Genomic DNA, 26,340 nt, shown 5'->3' with positions numbered 1-26,340 from the left:
GAGATTCATTGTTTGGTTAAGAAGATGCCATCCCTTTAACAATATTGGGGCACCCTTTCTTTGACTATTAAAAATTTGAAGAAACAGCTGTCCAAAGAAATCCTCCATCTATATTTCAATTTATAGAAAACCCGGTTAGTGCCTGAAATAGCCCTGAGGTCTTTTTTTTTCTACAAAACTTAACCCAAATTAGAACATTTTCCCATTTATAATTAATCTGTGCTTTCTCAAGAACCTTTTGCTCTGAGATTTTTCCGCCTCAGATTTGTACAAGACACCCTGAAGAATTGTTGCAAACAGGACCAAAGCTTGTCACCTCGTGGGCATTAAAATTCTAATAGATCACAATGAGTCTACCCTTGGGGGACCCACAAAATGTAGGAGATATTAACAAAATGCACTTCATCTCAACCTGGCAGTAAATCATAGTGGGAATCTCTCTGTTAAAACATTTGTGGTCATTTCATGTGTCTTCCTTGTAATGACTGGAAGGGTCCTCTTCCTTCACATTTGGCTTGTTTCCTTTTGAACGTTTTTTTGGCACATCACAACTCAGACTCAGGGCTGTGTCTGCACTACAGGGTCTGCATTTGTGTCTGGTCATTTCTCCGGATGGACCACTGAACCCAAATTATCTAAATCTCCCCTGAGTCGGGAAGGAAGAAGCCCGGGATGGGAGAGGAACAAGATGAGAGATGTAAAATTTCTGTCCTGCTGTTAAGAAAAGACCTAATGCAGTCGCAAGCCTTATGTTTTCATTATTCTTCCCAGTAAAGGGGAGCATCGGATTTATATAGCCCTATCCATTCTTACCCTCCAATTCCATGCTTCATGCTCATCTCCTAAGAAGCTGCAAAATAGCATTTGAGAGATAAGAAAACAGGTGTTAAAAGTGCACATGTGTCACATGGTGAGTCTGACATGGAATGAAACAAAAGAGATGTGGGGAAGGCCTATTTCCCTTCTCTCTGCCTCTTTGGCCTCAAAATCTATCTTCCATGAGCTTGGGAAAAAAGAAAAGGGGATTAAAGGCAATAGACTGTGGATCTGTATATATTTTCATAGCCGAAGCATGTGGATTCCAAGATCACATTGCTCAGTTCACCCCTCTTTGACCAGGTGTAGTTAATGATGCCACACCATGGCAAAATTTCCATTCCACTCTCACTATTACATCATCTGATTTTCACTTAACCCAGTGCTAGCTTTGTTGGATTCCTTTAGGAGGTAGCAGTTAACTCTCAGCTCCACCTTCTTTAATGGTGCTCATTTTGAAGACATTTCCACTCATGTAGGGAAGAGTAGGATCTAGCCTGTGTTTCAGTCCTCAGAGTCACCAGGCATTTTGACTCCTCTGTTTCACATAGACTGTACTGGTGTGTTGTATTGGATAAAAGGTTCACAGTCATGCTCCTGAAGTGACTGATTATTCTCTCCAAATTGCTGAATAGTCGCCTGGAATTGCTTGTGTTGCTCCAAGTGCCCAGTGGCCCATCTGTACCATTCTCTTACTCTTTTTCTTTCTCTCTTAAATCTTGCTGAATCTACTCAAAACACGCTAATAAACACATGGCAGCTAGAATGATAGAGCATCAGAGTTTTGATTCACATGATTGAATTCACACAGGAGAGAAGAAAACAAAGCTGGTTGGAAACTTACAGAAGGAAAGGGAAAGAAGTAGAATGGGTAGGTCTTTACATTTAGATCCAAGCAACGGATAAAATAATTGGGAGATCAAACTGGCAGAACTTCAGCAAGGCTCCTCATTGTTAAAGACAGTCTGTAGAGGGTATTGGTGGATATAAGAAAGATGCACAGAGCAAGGAAACAGACAATGAGCTACAGGCTTCAAAGACTGTTCACACTGACTCTTTCTTTTGTGTTTGGGAAACAGTTCTTTGGGGGGAAACTCTGAACACTGTTTGCAGGTTTATAAATAACCTTTCCTGATAAGAGACATGGAGTGCTCAGAGAAGGAGATTGGTGTTATTAGTTGGGAATAAGGGCTAATTTTCCAGGGTCAGATTACATTATGATAGGTTAAAAATTTCTAAGTAAAAAAAAAAAATTTCTAAGTATTATTTGCCAAGTATTCCATTTCTGAAGGCATAAAATGGCCTATCTCTCATAGTGACATGATAAGTGCCCGACAACAAAAATCTTGCCATATTTGGCAATGGCATGATCCAGTAGTACCAGTTTCCTCATGGTCATCCTGATATCTCAGGACATTAGCCAAAAAAATATGTAAATGATTTCTGTCTTAGTCAGGTTAGGCTGCTATAACAAAATGCCACAGACTCAACACACATGTATTTCTTAGTTCTGGAGGCCAGAAGTCCAAAATCAAGGCACCAACAGATTCAGTGTCTGGTGAGAGCCTACTTCCTGGTTTGCAAATGGCCACCTTCTTGCTGTATTCTCACATGGTGGAGAAAGATCATCTCTCTCATGTCTCTTATAAGGGTACTAATACCATTCATGGGGGCTTTACCCTCATTATCTAATTACCTCCCAAAGACCCACCCTTGAATACTATCACACTGGGGATTGGGGTTTCAACATATAAATTGGTGGAGAGGGAGGAGGGGACAAAGACATTCATTTCATAGGAATGCCCCAGAAACATTCACTGTTTTAACTTTTTTGGCAATATATAGGATAATTTATTATTTTGGTTTGTTGGAGTATTACTACATAAAATATTTTAAAGATTTTATTTATTTATTCATGAGAGACAGAGAGAGAGAGAGAGAGAGAGGCCGAGGGAGAAGCAGGCTCCATGCAGGCAGCCCGATGTGGGATTCGATCCCGGGAGTCCGGGATCAGGCCCTGGGCTGAAGGCAGACGCGCAAACACTGAGCCACCCAGGCATCCCTACTACGTAAAATTTATATGTGGTTTTAAGAAAATATTATAGAGAAGTTTCATTGCAACTTTAAATTCCACATTAAGAAGAGACAGAGCTAATGACACCCCCCCTCAACAATAATTTCTTTAGAAGGCTGATGTAAAAAAAACACAGAAAATATTCTTAACTGTTAAGATATGAATTGGATTCTAAGTGCATTCTCTATCATATAAGACACGGAGAAAAAAGAACAAAGAAAATTCTTAAGTTTACCATTTGCAAGAGGATTTTATGTGACTTCAGTAATCTCTTATCTAGGCATTTAGTAGCATTATAAATTCAAAATTTGCGTAGGAATTATGAAAAGAAATAATATTTCTTAGAGGAAGTACAAGGTTTATTCAAACATGTAAAATATTTTAAAATGATCAGTTACAAACACTATTTTAAATATAGATATCAATTCTCTCTGAATAGGGCAGCAAAATCCTTGTATAAACCTCATTTATCATTTTTAACTGATGACACCAATAACCTCTCCCTCTAAACATTTTAATTCACAAAAATATTAATGCAAAGTTTTGATAAAATTGTAGTGATTCGTGTGGAATTTATATACTGACTTGCCAGTGACTACCTGGGAAGAAACTATGTTAGAGTAGAAATTGAAGCCAAAGAAATCTCGGTTCCAAATCCAGCTCCACTGACTTAGCTGGGTTAATTTTAGTTCTTAAAACTTTCTAAGCATCAGTTTTCTAATCAATAAAAATGAGGATAATAATGTATACTTTGCAGGACGCACATAGACTAGCAATAATGCATATAAAGAATCTGGCATAAAAGGTATTCAAAAAAACAATTGATCTGGATTTGAATACGATGGGGTGGATGGCATTAGAATTAACTGTCCCCATGAATAATTCTAAAAGCTGTATTAAATATTAGACAGTAACCAATGTAAGATCATGATCCTCTAGAGAAAAGAAACATAAAAAAATGAAACATATTAACACATTAGATGAGCCCCATATTCATCTCAGCTTCACCTTGAGGGCATGTCCATGTTCAGAGAAATAGTACCCAATCAGAGAGTGGTAGAGGAGACAGATCCTAGAGTTTAGAACTGCAAATACCACTGGGATTTTCTGGGGAGGGTTTTAGAAAGGAGGGACCTGGGAGAAGGAGCCTAAAAATGTCGTGTGAAAATTGCACTCAGAGCCAACTCTTGAAAAATACGTGTGCACAGCACAGTTCTGGGAGGCCCAGCAAAGAAAGCGGTAGAGCAGGACAGAGATTTTAGATGGAGCACTGTTGGGAGGGCAGAGGTTGGGATTTATGCCCAGTGATTACAGAGAGTATTTGGTGAACTCCCAAGGCTTCGGGTGAAGACTCAAAGGCCATACCCTAAGTATAAGGACCATGTCATAGCAGTAAGAGCTATGCCCTACGACTAAGGACAATGATAGACCTTCCCTAAGAGAGCCAAAAATCAAACCTCAACATGATAGAGGCAATGTTTGCCTTCCTGATTAAAATTTAATGTTCTGTTGAGAAAAATACCATCATCCAAGATCTGTATTGCCTATACTCACAACATTCGACAAGTAACTAAAAATTACTACATATACAAAGGAGCAGGAAAAAAAAGTTACTAATAATCCATAGCAGGGGTTAGAAATGTTCTCTGCTAAAAGAGGAAGCAATAAATATTGTAGGCTTTGTAGGCTATATGGTCTCTTTTGCAACTACTCTGCTGTCGCAGTGTGAACGCAGCCACTGACAATAGGTAAATGAATGAATATGGCTGTGTTTCTATAAAACTTTATACCTAAGCACTGAAATTTAAGTTTCATATAATTTTCACATGTCAAGAAATATTCCTTTTTTTATCCAATTAAAAATGTAAGACCTATTCTAGGCTCGGGGCTGTATAAAAAGAGACAAATATTAGTCATAAACATAGATGCAAAAATCCTCAACAGAATATTAGAAAAGCAACTCCAACAACATACAAAAAAAAAAAAAAGATTATATGCCATGACCAAGTAGGATTTATCCTAGGAACACAAGGCTGGCTTCACATCTGAAAATCAATTCATGTCATAGACCATATGAATCAAATAAAGAACACATTTTCATGAGCATTTGACAAAATCCAATACCCATGCACAATAAAAATATTTTTAAAATGAGTTATAGAAGGGAATTTCCTGAATCTGAAAGAACACCTAAAAATAACTACAGTAAAAACCGTATTTAGTATTTAAAGACCAAATGCCCCCAAGTTCAGGAATAAGCCAAGAATATCTGTTCTCACCATTTTTACTCAATGTTGTATTAGAGGATCTAGCCAATTCAATCAGCAAGAAAAGGTATTTAAAGGCATCCAGATAGGAAATAAAAAAATAAATCTATCTCTATTCACAGATGGCATAATTTTATATGTAGAATATCTTAAGGAATCTATTAAAAATCACTATTACAACTAACACACAAATGACACACAAATATAGCAAGGTTGCAGAATATCAGATCGCTATACACAAATTAATTGTATTTCTATACACTAGTCATGAACAGTCTGAAAATGAAATTAAACAATTCCATTAAAATAGATCAAAAATAAATAAAATACTTAGGGAATAGATCCAACAAAAGTAGTACAAGATGTATACCTGAAAAGTGGTAAAAAGATTATTGAAATAAATTGAAGATCTAAGGAACTGGAAAGCCATCCCATGTTCATGAATCAGGAGACATAATATGGTTAAGACAGCAATACTCCTCAAATTTATCTACAGATTTAATATAATCCCTATAAAAATCCATCCAGGCTTTTTTTTTTTTACAAGAGCTGACAAGCTGATCTACAAATTTATTATGGAAATGCAAAATATCTCACTTTTATACTCTAAACAGTTTTGAAGAATGAACTTGGAGGATTTTCACTTCCCACTTTCAAATTTACTATCAAACTACAGTTATCAAGACAGTATGATACTGGCTTAAGGAAAGACACAGAAATCAATGAAACAGAACTGAGAGTCCAGAAATAAGTCCTTATATTTATGATCAATTGAGTGATTTGCCCAAAAAACTCATTGAGGAGAATCTTTCCTGTAAATGGTGCTGGGACAATTGGATATCCATTTGCAAAAGATGAACGTAGACTTTTGCCTCACACCATACACAAAAATTAACTCAAGGTGGATGACATTTTTTTAAAATATTTTATTTATTTATTATTTATTTGAGAGAAGAGAACTTGAGCTGGGAGAGGGGCAGAGGGAAAAAGAATCCTCAGCAGACTCCTCATGAGTGCAGAGCTAGATGCAGAGCTCCATCTCATGATCTTGAAATCATGATCTAAGTCAAAATCAAGAGACAGGTGCCCAATTGACTGTGCATCCAGGCATCCAGACCTGGATGACATATTTAAATGGGCAATCTAAGGGCACCCGGGTGGCTCAGTCAGTTAAGTGCCTGCCTTCAGATTGGGTCATGATCCTAGGGTCCTGGGATAGAGCCCCACGTCGGGCTTCCTGCCCCTCACGTCCTGCTCCTCGGGGAGCTTGCTTTTCCTTCTCCCTCTGACGCTCTCCCTGCTTGTGGTCTCTCTCCCTCTCTCTCAAATAAATAAATAAAATATTAATTAATTAATTAATTAAATGCATAATCAAAAACAATACAACTTTTATATGAACACATAGGATAAAATCTTTGAGACTTTGAATTAAGCAGTTTTTGATATGACACTAAAAGCATGGTCCATAAACAAAAAAGTTGAAGTAAACCTCATCAAAATTCAAAACTGCTTTAAAATATATCATTAAGACATGAGAATATGGAGGTGCCTGAGTGGCTCAATTGATTAAGGGTCAGACTCTTGATTTCAGCTCAGGTCATGATCTCAGGATCACAGGACTGAGTCCCATAACAGGCTCTGTGCTTGACACAGAATCTTCCTGAGATTCTTTCTCCCTCTCTCTTCCTCCCCTTCTGCTGCTCCTCCCATTCCCTCTTTCTAAAATAAATAAATAAATAAATAAATAAATAAATAAATAAATAAATAAACAAACAAATAAATAAATAAATAAAATCTTTAAAAAAAGAAATGGAAATACAAGCAACAGATCAGGAGGAAAATATTTGTAAAACACACATCTGATGAAGGATATACAGATAAACAGTTGCAGAGTATATAAAGGATTGTTACAACTCAATAGGAAGCAAGCAAACCATTCAAAAATAAGCAAAAGATTTGAATAAACATTTCACCAAAGAAGATGTATGAATAGCTAATAAGCATGTAAACATCATTAGTCAGTAGGAAACTGTAAATTAAAACCACAATGAGATATCATTTCACACCCACTAGGATGGCTATAATAAAAAAGACAATCACTAATGTTGGCAAGATGTGAAGAACAGAAACACTGATACATTGTTACTAGGAATATAAAATGGTGAACCACTTTGGAAAACAGTTTGGAAGTTTCTTAAAAAGTTAAACATAAAGTTACCACTTGACCTAGATATTCCACTTCCAGGTATCTACCCAAGAGAAATGCATATGTTATATACCCACACAGAAACTTGCATATAAATGTTTCTAGAATCATTATTCATAATAGCCCCAAATTGGAAAAAACCTAAAAGTCAATCAACTGATCAATGGATAGACAAAAATGTGCTATAAGAAAAATATTACTCACCAGTAAAAAGGAATCACCGACTGATACACACATGCTGAGATGGATGAACCTCAAATATTCTCCTAAGTGAAGGAAGGCAGACACAAGGAGCACAGAACATTTGATTCTACTTATATCAAATGTTCAGAACAGGCAAATCTATGGAGATAGAATGTAAAGTAGTGGTTGCCTGGGACAAGTTTGGGAAGGGAGGATTAATAGCAAATAGTAGGCTGCTCTCCCAAGATGGTGGCTGCTCTGGGTGGAGTACTGAAGCACTGGGAGCCAGGCATCCTGAGGGAGGTGACAGGAGCCTCAGCTGCTTGGTGAATGGTAACCTTCCACTACTAGTCTGAAATGCTAGCTTTAAAACGTTTCTCTTCCAGTGGAAAGCCCAACCATGCAGACATCTTCTTGCTCATAAATTTACAGTATGTTTTAGAAGTGGAGATAATTAATAATGGAACAAGAAACCTAACTGCACTCAATGTTAATAAGCTTGCCAGCAAGCACAGACAGGAAAAGAAAAGAAGCTGAGCTAGGCCCAGTGCTGGTGTCTCCCTAAAGAGCCTGCAGCTCTTCCAGACCATACACAAGAACTTTAGAGACTGTAAATGACAAGAAAAAATCATAGTCATGGAAGATGTTGTTTATACACCCCTCACATCAGGTGGAAAACTATAAAAGCAAGCAAAGGGAGGAGTGCACTGAGCCATGTACACAAAATAGTTTAAAAATACTTTAGAGATGTGTAAAGCCGAAAGATACTGTAGCGTTCATAAGCCCTGCAACCACAGAAGGAGGTTGCCCTTGTCATCCAGTATCCACACACATGGAAGATTCTTCTAGTGCCCAGCCAACAAGGTATGGTGGTGGCTTCAGCGGAGACAGGCCAGGGGAGAGAAGGAATCCTATATTTCCTGCTGGCTCTTGTTAACGAAGAATCAACATTTCCAAATCTCAGACTTGAACAAACAAAGCACCCAACAAAAAAGAGCAAGAGAAAAATTTTAAAGTTGGGGGAAAAAACGGCAAATAATAAATAAACAATACGTAATAAAATAAAACTTATTTATGATGATTATTGAACAATTAGATAAATTTACTAAAAATCATTGATTTGTAAGCACGATATGGGTGAATTTTATGATATGCAAAATATGCCTTAATAAAGTTAAAAAACATCACCTATATCCTCAAAAAGTAAGAGAAGATTTTGAAAACTTCAAGTAGAAACAGAATGACACACATACAAAAAACAAAATCAACTTTTAGAAATTAAAATATTTGAAGGAGGAATGAAAAACCCAATAGATGGCATGCAAGATAAATCTAATGAATTCACTTTGAAATTTAAAAAAAAAGTGGAAAAAGATAAAAATGTTAAGAAAATCAGAAAGTCAGTTAAGGGGGGTCAGCATTTGAAAAATAGGTGTTCCTTGTAAGAGAACAGAGAAATTGGGAGGAAATTTCAGTGAAATAATGCAATAATTTCTTAAAACTGCAAAAACATGAGTTAATAGTCTAAAAAGGCCAAACACAATAGAGTATACCAAGTATGTTATCATGAAAATCAAATAATTTGGGGATAAAGAATTTTAGCTTCTGGAAGGAGAAATAAAATCCAGAGTGGTTTGGGTCTCCTTAGTAGTAACAATGGAAATTAGAAGACAGTTCAACCGTCTTCAGAATTCTGGAGGAAAATTATTTTCATTCTTGGATTTTATATCCAGCCAAATTATCAATCTTCTTGAGTATAGGTAAAAATCCATTCAGACATAGAAGGACTCACAGTATTTACCTCCCATGCACCTTTTATCAGGAAGGTACTTGTTGATGAATTCCACCAAATACATGTATTCCAGCATGTGTTCCATGTTGAGGTATTCCATGAAGAAGGAGAAATAGGAATAAAGAGATCCAACACAGGAGAGAAGCAAAGGGAATACCTGTGATGATGATGATAGGAGATCTCAAAACTATAGGTGTGCGCAAGTCATTGAGGACAAATAGTCCACATTGGAAAATGCCAAGAGAGAGTGTCTTTTCAAGATGAAATTGATAAAACAAACAAAGAAACCAACAAGCAAAACCTAATGCATAAAAAAAAAAAAACCCTAATGCATCTTAACCTCTTGAGTGTAAATTTAGACAACTGGTAGAGAAGTTGTAACTGAATTTAATGAGTAAAAAGGAATTTTAAGAAAATGGCAATTATTAACTTCAGCAATAACCAATAGTTGTTGAGGCAGGAGATGAAAAGTAATTATAGCTCTCTAACTGATCTGAACAGTATTTCTGAGCCATAACCATATAGACACTGAATTTTTATCTAAATGTATTTATAACTACATTTGATTGATGAGAGAATGAAATGATACACATATATATGGGGACAGGAAAAAAGAAAGCTAAAACTGCTGTTTCCATGGTGAGAAATCAATATAAGAATCAACTAAAAAAATGGAAAGTGAGGGGGATCCCGGGGTGGCTCCTCAGTTTAGTGCCTGCCTTTGGCCCAGGGTGTGATCCTGGAGACCCGAGATCGAGTCCCACATCGGGCTTCCAGCATGAAGCCTACTTCTCTCTCTGCCTGTGTCTCTGCCATTCTCTCTCTCTCTCTCTCTCTCTCTCTCTCTGTCTTTCGTAAATGGATAAATTTTTAAAAATCTTAAAAAAAAAGAATGGAAAGTGATTGCCTATGGTGAAGGGAAAAATTGTGGAGAGGGAGGAGGAGCAGTACTGTTTTACTTAACAAAACCTTATAGATATGACTCTTTAAACCATGTGCAGGTATAAATTTGATCAAAAAATATTTTGTTTCAAAAAGAAAGGAAAATATAGAAGTGTAACCCTGACACATTTTTTTTCTCAACTGAGTTCTTGGTGTTGTCAAGACATCTTCCTGAGCAGATTGCAGCTAAGGCGGAAGACTAGAGGCCACCAAGAGCTGCAACAGTTTCTTACTTAAACTAACAAATAACTAGTAAACCTACAGGCAGATTCTTTAATTTGATAACTGTGCTTCCATTCTCTCGAGATATCTATCATTTCCTCATTGATAAACCTTCAATTTCCCAACAGATGAATTCAGCCACAATTCAACATTTTCTTGTCTTACGTTGACATAAAGAAGTAGAAAATTAATAAGCAGTGAGACATCATTTTCTAGTCAACATACTTTGGCATCAAAGTTGGGAGGGAAGGAAGATAGTAAATATGCTTTTTTTCTCACTTTTCAAATCAAAAGTTGAACATATTTGAGTTTTTCATCCAATTGGATGCACTACATTTTCCTTTTCCCTGCAGTAGTTGTACAAGTCAATAGTTGTTTAAAGTCAATGAGAGTAAGTTATCTCACATTGGCTATCTTTCAACATCGAATTGTCAAATATTGAAAAGGCAAATAGTCTACCTCCAGCCCCAGTAACAACTTTTCTTCTATTTCTAAACTCTATTTTTAAAGCCTTTCTACTTATACTTCCTTAAAAATATATGAAAATAGGGATGTGATATTTTTGTTTACCTGGAAACCCAAGTGAGCTCCTAATTTTGTACCTAATGCCAGTTTCTTGTTTTGTGACTCAGACTTGAACATGCCATATTGTTTGCTTATTAATAAGTTTCATAAAGGCCAAAAACCTTACAGAAGGCCAATTTTTTCCATGGTAAATTCAGTTAGAGCTGAACTTTGCAAGATCATAAGACCCTGTGAGCATTAGCTATTTATGTATTGATTCAGTCCTAAAATAATGTCTCTGTCACCCTGCACTGAGGTTTATACAATCCAGAAACAATAAATAGCATCAAAGTTCTATTTAGAACCAGTATAAAGGCCACATATTTCTGATGGGATCTCAAAATATGAATATTACCTAGCCTTATAAGCCAGCCAGCACACTTGCATCAGTACTAAGTCTTGAGAACGACTAATCCTACTGCATTTGTCCGGATATATCCAACTGCTAGTAGCTGAAAACTCTAACTCAAATTGGCTCACACAATAGGAAATTTATTGCTTTGTATAAAAAGAAGTCCAGGGATTGGGTAGGAGTCAGAATTAGTGGGCAGCCCAGGTGGCTCAGCGGTTTACCACTGCCTTCAGACCAGGGTGTGATCCTGGAGACCCGGGATCAAGTCCCATGTTGGGCTCCCTGCATGGAGCCTGCTTCTCCCTCTGCCTGTGTCTCTGCCTCTCTTGGTCTCTCATGAATAAATAAATAAAATATTTTTAAAAAGAAGAGTTAACAGTGTCTTAAAGATATGATCATAAACCTAGCTTCTTTCCATCTTTCTCTATGGAGCCTCAATGAATTGGTTATGCCCTCAGCTCGGTTCCCCTCAGGGCTGCCAGTATATTGCATTTTGGGGTGTCATATCCAAATACACCATCATCCAGGAGAAGAAAGGAGCCATGTCTTCCTTTCCAGAAACCCATGAGCAGACTTCTCTCTTACCCATTGGCCATGATTGGGTCAAATACCAGTCCTGGACTATTGAGGCAAGGGAGTGACATTACCATGATTGGCTAAAACTAAACATCTGAGATTAAAGGTTCAAGGAGTCACACAAAGACCACTAACTATCTCCCAGACTCTTTCTTCTGTTATTCTACTCTTTGACCTCCCAACCCAATTTCCCAGTGTGTTCTCTGAGGGGAAAACAAACAAACAACAACAACAAAAACCAATTGTATCATGCTTCTCCATTTCTTGGAAACTTTCCTCATCACTATTCTTTCTCCTGTACATAAAACTTCTTCCTTGTCTTATAGATTTTCAAACATACTCAAGTTTCTCCTATCATAAAAACACATGCCTTCTCTAGCTCCGGAGCCGCCCCCCTCATTTCTCATCATCCCCTTAAAGCCAAATGTTGAACTTGCTAATTCATTATTCTGGTTTTCTCACTTCTCCTCGATCAATCTGGCTTTTGTGCAGTGACTTTACACAAAACTCACTGAGATTATCAATGATCTCTGTGTTATAATGGGGTATTTATTCCTCCTTTGAACCTTTGCCAATATTAACTAATCCTTTCTTTGGAAAACATATTTTCCCAGTGAATCTCATCATGACCCACGTATTCCTGATTGTCCTCTAACCTTGTGATTCCTTCCTGGCCTTCTCTCTAAGCTCCTTCTCCTATATTTCTATACCCAGCCATCAAGTGTCAGAATATCTCAAGTCTCAGTCTCTAGAGCCCTTCCTTGTAACTCTATATGTCCAAGATAAGCTCACCATGCCCATGATTTTACTTATCATCTGTATGCCATCAAGTCTCACATCTGATTATTTGTTACCTTCAAAACCCCAAGCTTCCTAAATCATCAACCATCACCCAGGTACAATGATATCTGTATAACCTTTATTCTGAGATCATCTTCCACCTTTCCCACACCCTTCACTTTTTCTCTACGTCTTCTAGAACTTGTGATATGTTAGCAGAAAACTACTCTTTTCATCCTCAGCATCTTCACGTTTTTGGCCTAATTGAAATTTGAATATCCCCTTATGACATCTCTTTCCTTGCAGCTCTTTCAAGTGAATGCTGCCTTTTCCCTTACATCCTGCTCACCTTTGGTCCCAGAAGTAGGGTAGGCACCACCTGCTTCCTGTTGCTGCTTTCACAACATTTCTCCTCCCACTTCTAAAAAAATGACATCTTTTCTTTAAAGGACATCACACTTGACGACCTGCTACCCCTTCTTATTGCTGTCATCTACAGATCTGCTGCCAATCCCTCTCATTAACTGATCATTTTAGTGTCTGACTCACTGTTTCTCCTTCTTTCTATTCCCATGACTACTTTCATTTAAATATTCGAATAAACGAGCCACCAAATGCCTCAAGAGCTCTGTTCCTTAGTTTCAAGGATCTTTTCAATATTTTATTTATTTATTTATGAGAGACGCAGAGATTGAGGTGGACACACAGAGGGAGAAGCAGGCTCCCTGCGGGGAGCCCAATGCAGGACTCAATCCCAGGACCTGGGATCATGACCTGAGCCAAAGGCAGACGCTCAACGACTGAGCCACCCAGGCGTAAAGAAAAGGATCTTTTCTTTAACTCTTCACTCCCATGATCCTTATCATCACAAAAAGCTGAGTGCCTTCTAAAATATGTATATCAAAGTATATATCATCACCATCACCTGTACCATCTCCACCACCTCTTCTTTCATTATCTGCCTACTTCCCAGAGAAAATAGAAGCCATTGAGAACACCTTCAGTTTCCCACAACCGATGGTACAAATTTACCTCTTTTGTTCCTTCTCACCTTTCATAAAGGAGGTATCCTCCACCCTTCCTAAGGCTATGCTCTTCACCTATGTGCTGGATCCTGTGGCCTCTTGCTTTTTGAAGGAACCTGATCAAGGAAGTACTGCTGCCTCTCCTGTATTTTATCCTCTCCCTTCTTCTGTCTCCTTATTGTAAGCATTCAGACATGTTCAAACCTTTCTCTTCTGAAAAGAGAAAAAATAATAATGCTACCTCTGAGTTTATGTCAGAGGAAATGAATACCTTCTAGTTAAAGGCATTTTCTCTCCTTTTCAGTGAAGCTTCTGACAATGTTGTCTACACTTGCTGTCTCTTTCTCCTAACCTCCACCCACTCATCAATTTTATGCAGCGAGGTTTCTGCCCACACTGCTCCCACTCACCACTTCACAGAAATTGCTTTTTCCAAAGTTACCAAGGACCTCCTAGTTGCTAAATCCTACAGACGCTTCTCTCGGTCTTTATTTATTGACTCATATTTTTAATGTATACAACATATAACCCAGATGACTGTCCTGAAACTTTCTTCAGTTTCAGTACTCTTGGATTTTTTACTCTGACTGTTCCTTCTCTATTTCTTTTGCAAGAACCTTTTTCTCCATGTGTCCCTTAGTTGTGATCCTCTTTTGCTCCACAAGTTCTCTGTAGGCAATCTCATCTATTTCTATGGCTTAAGTTGTTATTTATAAGCTCATGATTTTAAAATTTCTATGTAGGTCAAAGTCTTTTTCCAGAGCTTCTGACTAGTATAAATTACTCCCTACTGAACATCTCCACTTATGTATCCCACGAACATCTCAAACCCCAGATGCTAAAACTGAACTCAGTATTCTTCTCCTGAAATGACTTCTTCACTAATCCAATGAATGGCTGCGATATTATGATTTATAAATAGAGTATGGAAGCCCTTGAAGGAGGAGCTCTCATGAACATTCGATTCGTTGCAGCCTGCATAACCAGCAGGGAGGAGGAAAATAGTTTTTATCTTGACACAGGAGGACATTTTTCACACAGAAATTCATCTCCTGAAAGAAAGAAGGAAGATCCCTCCCTGTCCCAGCAACAATACACTAATCAGCATCGCCTACAGCGAGTAAGAAACTGCCACAATCCGAGACTCTTATTCAGTGATCTTTTGTTCAAAACAATCCTTTGAGTTTCCTCCTAAAACTGACTCTCCAGTCTTCCCTATGGTTCTTCCATAGCTTGCATGTCCTGAATTGCAATTCTCTGCTATTCCCAAATAAACCCATTTTTTGCTAGTAAAATATTGTATTTTTAAGGTTAACATAAGAAATATATTTCTCATATATTTCATCTTTGTCCATGGTTCCTGACTCCCAGCTCCTAAACCCCTTGGAATTTCCTAAGTAATGAGACCACTAAAGATGCCTTTTGGTGTATATATGAGGTGACTTTTGAACCATACCTAAAGATGGAGACTGGTTCCCAGAAGAAACAACCCTGTAATTAGAGAGTTAGAACCTTCAGCCCCACCCTCCTAATCTATGGGGAGAAGATGGGCTGGAGATTGAGTTCAATCATTAATGATCACTAATGATTAATCATGATTATGTAATGAATCCCCCATTAAAACCCAAAAGGACTGGGTTTGAAGAGCTTCTGGGTGAGTGAACAAGTAAGTGGAAGTGCTAGAGAGTAGCGTAGCTAGAGGGCATGGAAGTTCTGTGCCCTTTCCCCATCCTTGCCCTATGCATCCCTTCCATCTGGCTGTTTCTAAGTTATACCCTTTCATCACAAACCAGTAATCTAGTAAGTAAAATGTTTCTCTGCGTTCTGAGAGCTGCTCTAGCAAATTAAACAAACATAAGGAGAAGGCGGTTGTGGGAACCTCTGATTTACAGCCAGTCAGAAGTATAAAGAACAATATGGACTTGTGACTTACATCTAAAGTCTAAAGAGAGGGTCGTGGTAACCTCCAATCTGAGTCTGTCCATCAGAAGCACAGTAACAGCCTGGGATTTATGACTGGCTTTTGAAGTTGTGTGGGTGTTAGGGGTGCTGGGAGGGTTCTTATAGGACTGAACCCTTAACCTCTGTCAGAATTTAGTTGAATTCTCAGACATCTTACTGTTGTCTGAAATTGCTCGATGGTGATTGGGGAAGCGCCCCTCCGCACATATGTTAGAAGTGGGCCCAGGAATCATTTTAATGGCAACATTTCTCTCCCACCTTCAACATCTCATTCAAGCACCAGAATGTCTCCTGAATCCATTCACTCCACTCCCACTGCCTCCTCCCTACTACAGCCTGCTGTCTTCAAAGGGATGAGGCCCCTGAATGGAACCCAACACACGTTCTCCTTCACTTCCAGGATTCTTACATAGTACTCTCTTCATGGAAACTTGCTCATACCCCCCTCTCCCTAGATGTTGCTTACCTTTTAATTTTTTTTTATTTTTTTTAATTTTTATTTATTTATGATAGTCACAGAGAGAGAGAGAGAGAGAGAGAGAGAGGCAGAGACATAGGCAGAGGGAGAAGCTGGCTCCATGCACCGGGAGCCTGATGTGGGATTCGATCCTGGGTCTCCAGGATCGCGCCCTGGGCCAAAGGCAGGCGCCAAACCGCTGTGCCACCCAGGGATCCCTGCTTACCTTTTAAATGATGAGATAAGCACGGCATGTTCTACTATATGTCAGCAAATTGAATTTAAATAAAATTTTTTAAAAATAAACAAATCTTGGTAAATTGTCATATTTCTTCCCATTTATTGCAACATTTTGAAATTCCCTAAATAGCTTCTGTCCATTAGACTATCATTTCAATCATTCTTTTAAATTATTCCTTGCTCTCCTTTGTTCTCCAATTACAGTATCCGACAAAATTCCTGGCCTAATCAGCTCAATCCTTCAAATTCTCTGTTCCTTCCCTCCGGTCACCATAAGCCTGAAAAAGATGCACAGAACTTTGCCTCTCTTCAAACCCCCTGTCACCTTCTCTTTTCTCATTCCTCAATGAGTCAATGAACATTATCCAGTGAAAATTTCCTCAACTTTCTTTCTGCCCTACAAATATCTTTCTTTAAAAACATTTTTTCCTCCTTTTCTGCCTAGTACATGTATCTCCCTCATTCTCACCTAAGGCTGATTTCTCTTCCCATGCTTGGATTCCATCCCACTTATTATCTTTCTGCATACAAACATGTTTGAAGAACCTTCATCTTTAAAAGCAAAACAAAACTAAGATGTCTCTCGTCCCAAGTAGTCTTCTAAACACTCAATATAGAAGAGCTTTGAATTCTTGTCTATAATTCCATTCTGCTCTATATTCACTCTTTAATTTGCTCAAACATGGTTTCTGTCCCACCCTGCCACTGAAACAACATTTACTAAGGTCAACAAAAACTTCCATATCTCCTGCATTTTCCAGAGCCCATGGACTTCACTCTGTTCTTATTTTACCTGCACACTCTGTGGCATTTGACACTGTTGACTTTCTACTCTTCCTGCTTCTAGAAGAATGCTTCTTTTGTTGTTGCCCACCTCTGGTTCTCCATTTATGCTATAGGCTTCTTTCTCCACCAATTGTCTGTTCTTTTTTTTTTTCTTTTCTTCTTTCTTTCTTTCTTTCTTTCTTTCTTTCTTTCTTTCTTTCTTTCTTCTTTCTTTCTTTCTTTCTTTCTTTCTTTCTTTTTCTTTCTTTCTTCTTTCTCTTCCTTCCTTCCTTTCTCTTTTTATTTTACTTTTTTTATTCTTTTAACTGGTGAAATTTGAGAAACATACCATTTCTCTAAATATCTTCTATAAATACAAAACTTATTCACTCTTTCTTCTTGTGGTAAAATACACAGCATAAAATCAAACAAGCCATGTGTACACTTCCATGGCATTAAGTATATTCACAGTGTTATGCAACCATCACCACTATCCATCTCTAGAACTTTTTCATCCTCTCAAACAGAAACTCTCCTCCAATTAAACAGAAATTTCCCCATTCCTTTCACCCCTCCCTTTAGCCCTTGGAAACCATCATTCTAATTTCTGTTTTTATAAATTCAACTACTCTAGGTACTTCTTATAAGTAAAATTATAACAATATTTGTCCTTTTGTGACTGGTTTCTGGACTATTGTTCTTTTTTTTAACACATTTGGACTCATAGCAGGAAAATGTCAGGCTTTTGCCTAAATTTGTTATTTCATCTAGTTTTCTGAAGTTACAGACTCAATTTTTTTATTATTCCTTTCTCTTTTATTATTTTTTATTTTGTTTGTTAAATTTTACTGAGATATAATAAACATAAAACATTATGTTAATTTAGGTGCACTACATAATGATTCAGTATTTGTATATATTATAAAATGGTCACCACAATAAGCCTAATGAACACCAATTACCACATATAACATCCATTACCAATTGCCTCTTAACTGTTGGTTTTGTCCAGAGCCTCAACCTTGGCTCTTTGCTTTTCTTATTCAGAACATGATCCCTGGATAATCTTAGCCACATATTTGGCTTTGGCTATCTCTTGGTACTTTCAATTGTTCTCTGACCTCTCTTTCTTCCTCAGAACTTTCAGATAATCTTGAATCCCGACACTTGATGTCTCAGAGGTGCATTATAAACACTGTGTTTCAAACCCCACTGACCCACCTCCTCCTCCGGCTATGACACCTGGCTCCATGAATAACATTATATCAGACCCAGGTGCTCAAGCAAAGCCTGGGAGGTATCATCAACACTGCAACTCCCACTCACCCTACAGGCACAAAGTCTTACAGTGTCATCTCCTAAAATCCCCTCCTGCCCTTCCCCATTCACTCGTATCACTAAGCCTTGCCCAGGCTTTTTTTCATCTTAGTACAGTCACTACAGTGACTGGGATCACATCAGTGGATGTGATAAAACACCCACTTTTAATTGGGTGTTTTATCCCAGTCTGGCCCTACTTCAGTACACACTTCATCAAGCTGCCAGAGTGCCCTTATCCAAAATACAAATCTAACTCGTCACTTCCCTGCTATGAACCCATCAAGGGCTCCACCAGCAATCAGGACAAAATTCAAATTCATTAGCTTAGTGGAAGGTCCATTCATATTCTGACCATATGTCAACCCCCTTTGGCCTCATTTCCTTCTTTTCCCCAGTGAGAGCACCCTTTGCACAGCCACAAAGAATGCTCTGTTTCCCTACTGTCAGGGATTGTTTCATGCCTAGGGGCCTTCCCACATACCACTCGATCTGACTGTTCTTCCCTTCTTTCCTGGACCAGCTGACCTACTTACTGTTTAAAAACTACCTCAGGAGTCGCCTCCTCCGAGAAGCTTTCCTGACCCCATCATCCAGTTAGATGTCCTCATACAATCACAGCACTCTTTGTGTGCACCAAACACAGCATCATCTTCCTATATGGTTCTCTGGAGACTAAAAGCTTCATGTCTTATTCAGCTTCTATGCCACTACTTGGTACAGAGTCCAGCAAATAATAGTATTTGTCAAATGATTAACTGACAATGAAGAAATAGACTTAGGAATCTGTCCCACACATTGTCAAAAATCAGATTCTGTTAACAAAATATATAGATGGAATAAGCTCTTAGCTACTAGACTTTATTTAAAGTTGGAGGAAAGCTCATATGAAAGGAAATATTTTCTAAACAAATATATTGCATATTTAAACCAAAAAAAAAAAAAAACACTTTAAGAAAAGTCCAAGAGCTTTCTAGAAAGTAGTGTAGTAAACTTTTTATTCAAACAGAAATGGTTTCTATAAATACTGGCTCTCTTGAATACTTTGTCCTAGACATAAGTAAATGACTCATTCACATAAGGACGTTTGCAGAAAATGTACTGTATTCAGATATTCTCTGTATATATCTTATCTGACCTCAATAGCAAAGAGCTATGTAATGTTATATTTGCAATACAGCTTGCTAAACAAAGTGAAAAGAAGCATTAAGCAATGATGACAGAAATCAGCATAGACAAGGTGCATAATTGAAATTGAAACCAAAAAGATGTTTTTTTTTTCCTCGAAATAAAGCAGAGCATGTTAGCCTGCATTATTTGAATAAATTAAATTCTCAGTCTAAAATCTCTTTGGTAGCAGCAGTGTGAGTTATTTTTACAAAGTCATTTGTTTTAGTTTTGCAAAGCTTTGCCATTTTCCTCTCAGATTTAAATCCTTATGTGTTTCCTTTCGGCTAATACTACATGTAACCTGCCATTCTGAGCATCGACTAGCCTAGTGTAGCCAACGGCTGCCTGCAAATGTATTGACTATAAGCAGAAAGGGGCAAGGGTGCTTATAATTGGCTTCACATAACTCAGTTTGATTTAAAAACACAGTTTGTCCCCTAATAAATATTTTACAAACACTGGCTATGTGCCAGGCACTGTGATTGCACTAAGGTTTAAAGATGATTATGACAATGTCTCTCCTTTCAAGGAATTCTCAATCCCAGGGAGTAAAACAGATCCACACATAAGCCAACTCAACCATCAAAAGTAAGCGCTACGCTGGAAGAATGAATAACATGCCATGAGGTTAAGAAGGTAGGTGAGTTTTACTTTATGGAGGAGTCAAGGAAGAAGAGGGTGGCATGGACGGTTTCTACAAAGATTTGATCTGGCCTCGATGGCTGTGCAGAATTTCACCTAGTGAAGAATGAGAGGTCCAGGACAGAAGGGCAGCCTTGGAAGGGTAACCAAATCAACAAAGGCCTGATGGAGAAATGCTCAATGTGTTCGCAGGTGATTGGGCACTGGGCTGGAGCTCAGAGAACGTGCAGGGAACAGCAGGGAATGGAGTCAATACAGAAAGTTTATTTAACAACTGCATTTCTCAGAGTTCACATTTTTTAAATAAATTAATGAGTTTTGCCATATCTGCATACCACCTGTACTACTATTTACTTAATATTGTTGTAAATGACTCTCTTTGTAAAATATAAACGTCTACTTTAGCTTCATGTTAAGCAATAATATCCATGAAATTACACATTTGAGGTACTAATCACATTTCCCCAATAGTCGTTAGAATAAAAATAAGTAATAAAGTCATATAAATGTGTAGTATCGTATCACCTAAAATTGTCTTTCATGCCACTGGGGGCACATGCTCCACACTTTGGGAAATACCTCGCTGCATTAATAAGTAATATGAAAAGGAACAGCTTTGGCAAACTATTAGTTTTATTTTCCAAATATTGGGAGAAATGAGGAAAACAATGCTTCTATGAAAAGATTGTCCAATAAAGCAATCTTGAAATTCCTGCTGGAAGCAAGCAGATAATTGTTTTAAAATGCTGAGAAACAAGTGATTAGAGAGAAAGTTAGTTGAGTGAGGTGAGAACAGGAAGGAATCACACGATCATATACAGGAAAAAGCTCTGTGGAGGCAAGAATTCGGTAGGAAGAGCAGACTGAGGGCAACCTGAAACTGATTACTGATTCATTTCTTTTTTTTTTCCCAGACGCTAAGCTGTGTCATCCAACATGGCAAATGCTAGTTACATGTGGTCATTTAAATTTAACTGTAAGTTAATTAAAATTAAATAAAATAAAATTTTCAATGCCTTAGTCATGCTAGCCACATTTCAAATGCTCAATAGCCTCGTGTGGCTTGGGTCTTACAGTAGTCGAACAGATAGAGGACATATCCATCGTTACAGAAAATTTCATTGGACTGTGCTGCACTAGACAAATATCCATCTACTGGCTGGGTCTTACGCTATCAAACTACAGTGCCTCAAGGGGAAGATTGTTAAGCTGAAAATACAGAACGGGAAACATTTCCCTCCTAAGGACAGTTAGAGGACAAGGCCTCCAGTAATAGGGGAAACATGGCTTTCCCTAATCAGGAATGGGCTACTGGTCTGATAGGACCTTTGGATGCCTAACTTAAGCACGATTAATAACGTAAAATGCTAAGCATTCAAAGAAATTCCAAATTCCTTTATGCTATCACTCAAATTCTCTGCTGTAGCTCTTCAGAATATAAATTACAAAAAGGAAAAAGAAAACTTGACAATGCCCATAAGTGAAAGTTCCAGCTACTGAAGTCTATGCTTCTAGAACCCCAAGTCTCCACTGAGTGCCAGCTATGTCTCTGAGCCAGGCTATCTCCCTAGCAGATATATTTGCTTACGCTTCGTCACACTTTAAAAATTTCTCCCAAATATATCATCTTCTGATTTTTCCTTTTTAGCTCCCAGCATGTAATTTTACGTAGGTGCTATTGTTCTAGTTACTATGACCATGTAATCACTTCTTCTGAGCCTGCACTTTCCTGTTGGTACAAATGGAATAAATATCTGCAGCAAAGAGTAAATTAAATGATGAAAACACTGATTTGAAAAGATACAGGCATCCCTATGTCTATTGGTGCACTATTTAAAATAACCAAGGTGTGGAAACAACCCAAGTATCCGCTAGTAGATGAATGGATAGAGAAGATGTGGTATATACACCCAATGAAATATTACTCAGCCATCAAAAAAGAATTAGATCTTGCTGTTTGTGACAACTTGGATGGAATTAGAGGGGTTTTTGCTAAGTGAAATAAGTCAGATAGAGAAGGAGAATTACCATATGATTTCACTTATGTGTGGAGTCTAAAAAATAAAACAAATGAACAAAAAAAAAACAGAAACAGAGTCATAAATACTGAGAATAAACTGGTGGTTTGCAGAAGGAAGGAGGGTGAGGGGATGGGCAAAATAGCTGAAGAGGATTAAAAGGAACAAACTTCCAGTTATAAAATAAATAAGCCATGGAGGTGAAAGTACGGCCTAGGGAACACGATCAACAGGTATTGCCATAACATTCTATAGTGACAGATGGTTGCTACGCTTATTGTAGTCATCACTTTGTAAGGCATTTGGATATTGAATCACCGTGCTATAACCTGAAACTAATATAATGTTGTGTGTCAACTGTACTTCAATAATACATTTTTAAATAAATAAATGAGTGAATTAGATGAGACAGCACATAGGAAGTGCTTACTACAAACAGAAAATGCCAATAAATACATGTAATATGTATTGTAATGCTTCCATTCACATAATGGTTTTCTAAAGACTGGTAGACCTGAGATTCAATATCCCCATCTGTGAGCCTACCACTTGACACCTAACAACCACAGCCTTGATGGTAATCAAATCAACCAATAGCCACTAAGTATCACCTCTGTGCAAGACACAGAGTGTATAAGTGGTCTCCGGGATGCTTACAAATTATAGGCATGACTCCCACATTCAAAGCATTTAATTTTAATGAATTAGAAGAACTTCAAGAGCATTCATTAGTGAGGAAAATGAAAGTTGTGCCTGCCTTCGATAAGGCTTCAGATAAACTTTGAAAGTCATGTCAGGGTTACCAGAATCATCGGAAACAATGGTCCAACAGTGAATAGAGGGCCTCAAAGTAGGAGGCATATTTCGACAACTTAACTGCTGAGCCTTTTCATACCTTTTTGATGGCTAGAAGGGTTTATAATAAAGATCAAGGGACCAGAGTCTCAACACTGGCAATGGTGAAAGCTCAGAGCTTGAAATTATACCTCCCAGTTGGAGAATCACATTAGTGAAACATGAAGTGTGTGAATGCAAGTCCTAGTTTGATCATCCATGAGTGTATGTGTCATATTTGGACAAACTTAAAAATACTTAAAAAATCATTTGTACATAAATAAACACGAGGCCTCTAGGTTAAGCTCTAACATGATCTCTCCAAACTTCTACTAAAATGTTTGTAACAAATCCAAAAAAGGATGTATACATTTCCAAGGCTGCCACTTAAAAATGATACTCAGTTGATCTGTAGAATTTGAGAGGAATTTCCTCTAACAGCTAAGACAAAGCAGACAGAGCAGCTGTGTGATACCCACATGAAAATGAGGAGCAAGACCACTTTACCACTCCTCACTGTTTAATCACTGGGTCAGAAAAATTGCAATCCAAAAAGTGGGCAACTTACCATATGAGTGATGCTTTTTGAGAAGTCAGAGTCCCTTCCCCTACCCCCTTCTCCCTCTCCCTCAGAATCTCTTTCTCTTGTCACAGAGATGGCTACCCGCAGAAAGCAACTGGGCACAAAGAGAGAAGGGGTGATATATGTGAAGGCTTGGTCCTCAGAAAGGTTCAGGTGAGGGTGTCAGGAAGAGCTAATGACAGCATTCATGGGGATGGAAATTCTGGTGCATGTGATTTACTCAGAGTGCTAGAAAGCCAGAAAGCAAGGCTAGGAGACCTCATTTCAGTTCAACAGAGCTGCACCAGAAGAAACCACTAAACATTTGAAATGGGGTCATGAATCAGGTATTATCCAACTGTATTTCTGAGAAGGGCTTTTATCTAATGCCCAAGGGCAGAGTTGAACAGAGGGTAACTGATAAACTCTATCCGTTGGCAAATACTGGGTTTGGATTAAATTTTGCCTCTCAGAAGATAAATTAAAAAAAAAAAAGCAATTCAATTCAATATCCATCAGGATTATTAACTTCAAGCAATGGAAACCAAATCTAACTACCCTAGCAAAAAGAAAAAGGAGGAGGAAAAGAAATACAAAGGGAGGAGAGAGGGGCTTTTTCATTCATTCATCCATTTATTCATTCATTCAACAAGTCTTGATTGAATCCCTACTAGTGCCAGAGGCTGTAATATACCATTACCATGTGTGTATGTGTGTGTGCGTGCGTGCATGCATGTGTGTGTGTGTGCGCGCGTGTGTTTGTGTTTCTAGATAGACTTACCCAAGACCTCAGGAAATGTGCTGCTGAGAAAGCTGGTAGATAATTTGATGGGTATGGCACGAAGTTTCTGGAAGATAGGTTCACATGTCAGAGATGAAAAGAAGAGAATGTTCTACTGAAGCACCTCAGACTTGCATCTCAGATTTAAGAATGGTTAACAAGATCACAAACGTCAGTGCTTTGATCTCCCTTGAGAGATCACCCTTGAACTCTGGAAAAAAGCATTCTTAATATAAAATTCTAAATATTTTCCAGGTTACAAGGTCATTCCCTTTGCTTATGCCAAAATCTCAGTTGGATCAAATACAAAACACAGAGGAATTGGGAAGAGTACAGGCACAGTGGAGCTGGTCCCGATGTTGGTTGTCCTGGACGGGGAGCAACAGGTTCTGAAAGGAATGTCAGAAAGTGACTAGAAGCAGGGTGACTAGTGGCCCATCATGGAATGGGAAGCAACAAGGGTGCGTATGACACAAAGGAGGAACTGTCAGATGGAGAGTTTAAGAAGAACTTAAGACAACATTCTTCCCTTCTACCTCCCTCCCTCCGTCCCTCTCTCTCTCTCTTCCTCTCTCTCTCTCTCCCCCTCTCTCTCAGATTTTATTTATTTGAGACAGTGAGAGCACAGAAGGAGAGGGAGAAGCAGAGTCCTAACTGAGCAGAGAGCCCAGCGCAGGACTCGATCTCAGGACCCTGAGATCATGACCTGGGCCGAAGGCAGATCCTTCACTAATTGAGCCACCCAGGCGCCCCTCTTCCCTTCTCAAAACACATTAGACCCAGGGTTTTTCTCCAGGGGCATTTCTAACATTTTGATGGGACATTTCTTCCTTTTATAAGGCTATCCCATGCTCTGCAGGGTGTTCAGCATCCTTGCTACTGCCCACTAAGTACTGATAACTGGACATCAATCAATTTCCAATATCTCACACATGGCTACCACTTACTTCACAAAAGACTTCTACAAAATATCCGTTCTTCCCTGTGGGGTCTCACCAGCATCAAAGGGTGCTATCATCTTGTCAAAGTGGCAAGCCTCTTCCCACATCACCATGGTTTACTCGTCAAGAGCATCTAGAAAACATAAATAAACTGAAGACAGGTCACCTAACTAAGCAGCAGTGGGGGCACCGCTCCAGCGAGAACACCAAGTTCAGTGTAGAGGAAGCTACTCTTCCTCAAAAGCAGGCAGGAGGGATCCCATGGGGGGTGGGGACAATTGCAATTGCTAATGTGCCACTATTTTTTAAATAACTCGGTTGTTTTTTAAGAGGGAAAAGTCAAATCTTTTCAAAGGGATTTTTTTCCCAAATACTAAATACCTGTTTGTTGACCAAAGAGTATTATTAGGTGTTGGCCTTGCTGTCTGATGAGGTCAGTAAGGACACGTGCTGGGATGTTTAGCAAAGCTGGTTAGCGTGGACATGTTTAGTCAAAGGGGAGTGGGGAGGATAAAAAGTGGCTTATTTTTTCTCCAATTATTTAACTGTTTCATCTTATTTAACACCACACACACACACACGTGTGTGCACATTTACCCTCCCCCCCATCCTTTCCCCCCCCCACCAGAAGCAAGTAGAAAGCTCTGCTTTTAGAACTTCCAGAAAGAAATGAGTAAAAGAGACAGGTAGACCTCTAATGCTATAGAACCACCACTCTATTATGTTACGCTAGTTTTCTTTTTCTTAGAAAGAGTAATGAAAAATGTTCCCACTGTCCTCCTGAAAAGGCTTTTTGTTCTGTGAAGCACAATTGGGAATTATAGGATAAATCAAAGGGTCAGATGGTGACCT

At 38.4% G+C, this 26,340-nt stretch overlaps 1 pseudogene; it reads left to right on the top strand.

The window, feature by feature from the left end:
* The first annotated feature begins 898 nt into the window (after positions 1–898).
* On the top strand, positions 899–24,963 carry LOC100687071 (annotated as a pseudogene).
* The last annotated feature ends 1,377 nt before the right edge of the window (positions 24,964–26,340 follow it).

This window comes from Canis lupus, chromosome 1, assembly GCF_011100685.1.
Source record: "Canis lupus familiaris isolate Mischka breed German Shepherd chromosome 1, alternate assembly UU_Cfam_GSD_1.0, whole genome shotgun sequence".
NCBI lineage: Eukaryota > Metazoa > Chordata > Mammalia > Carnivora > Canidae > Canis > Canis lupus.
The sequence above is the reverse complement of the archived record's forward strand: the minus strand, read 5'-3'. Positions and strand labels throughout refer to the sequence as shown.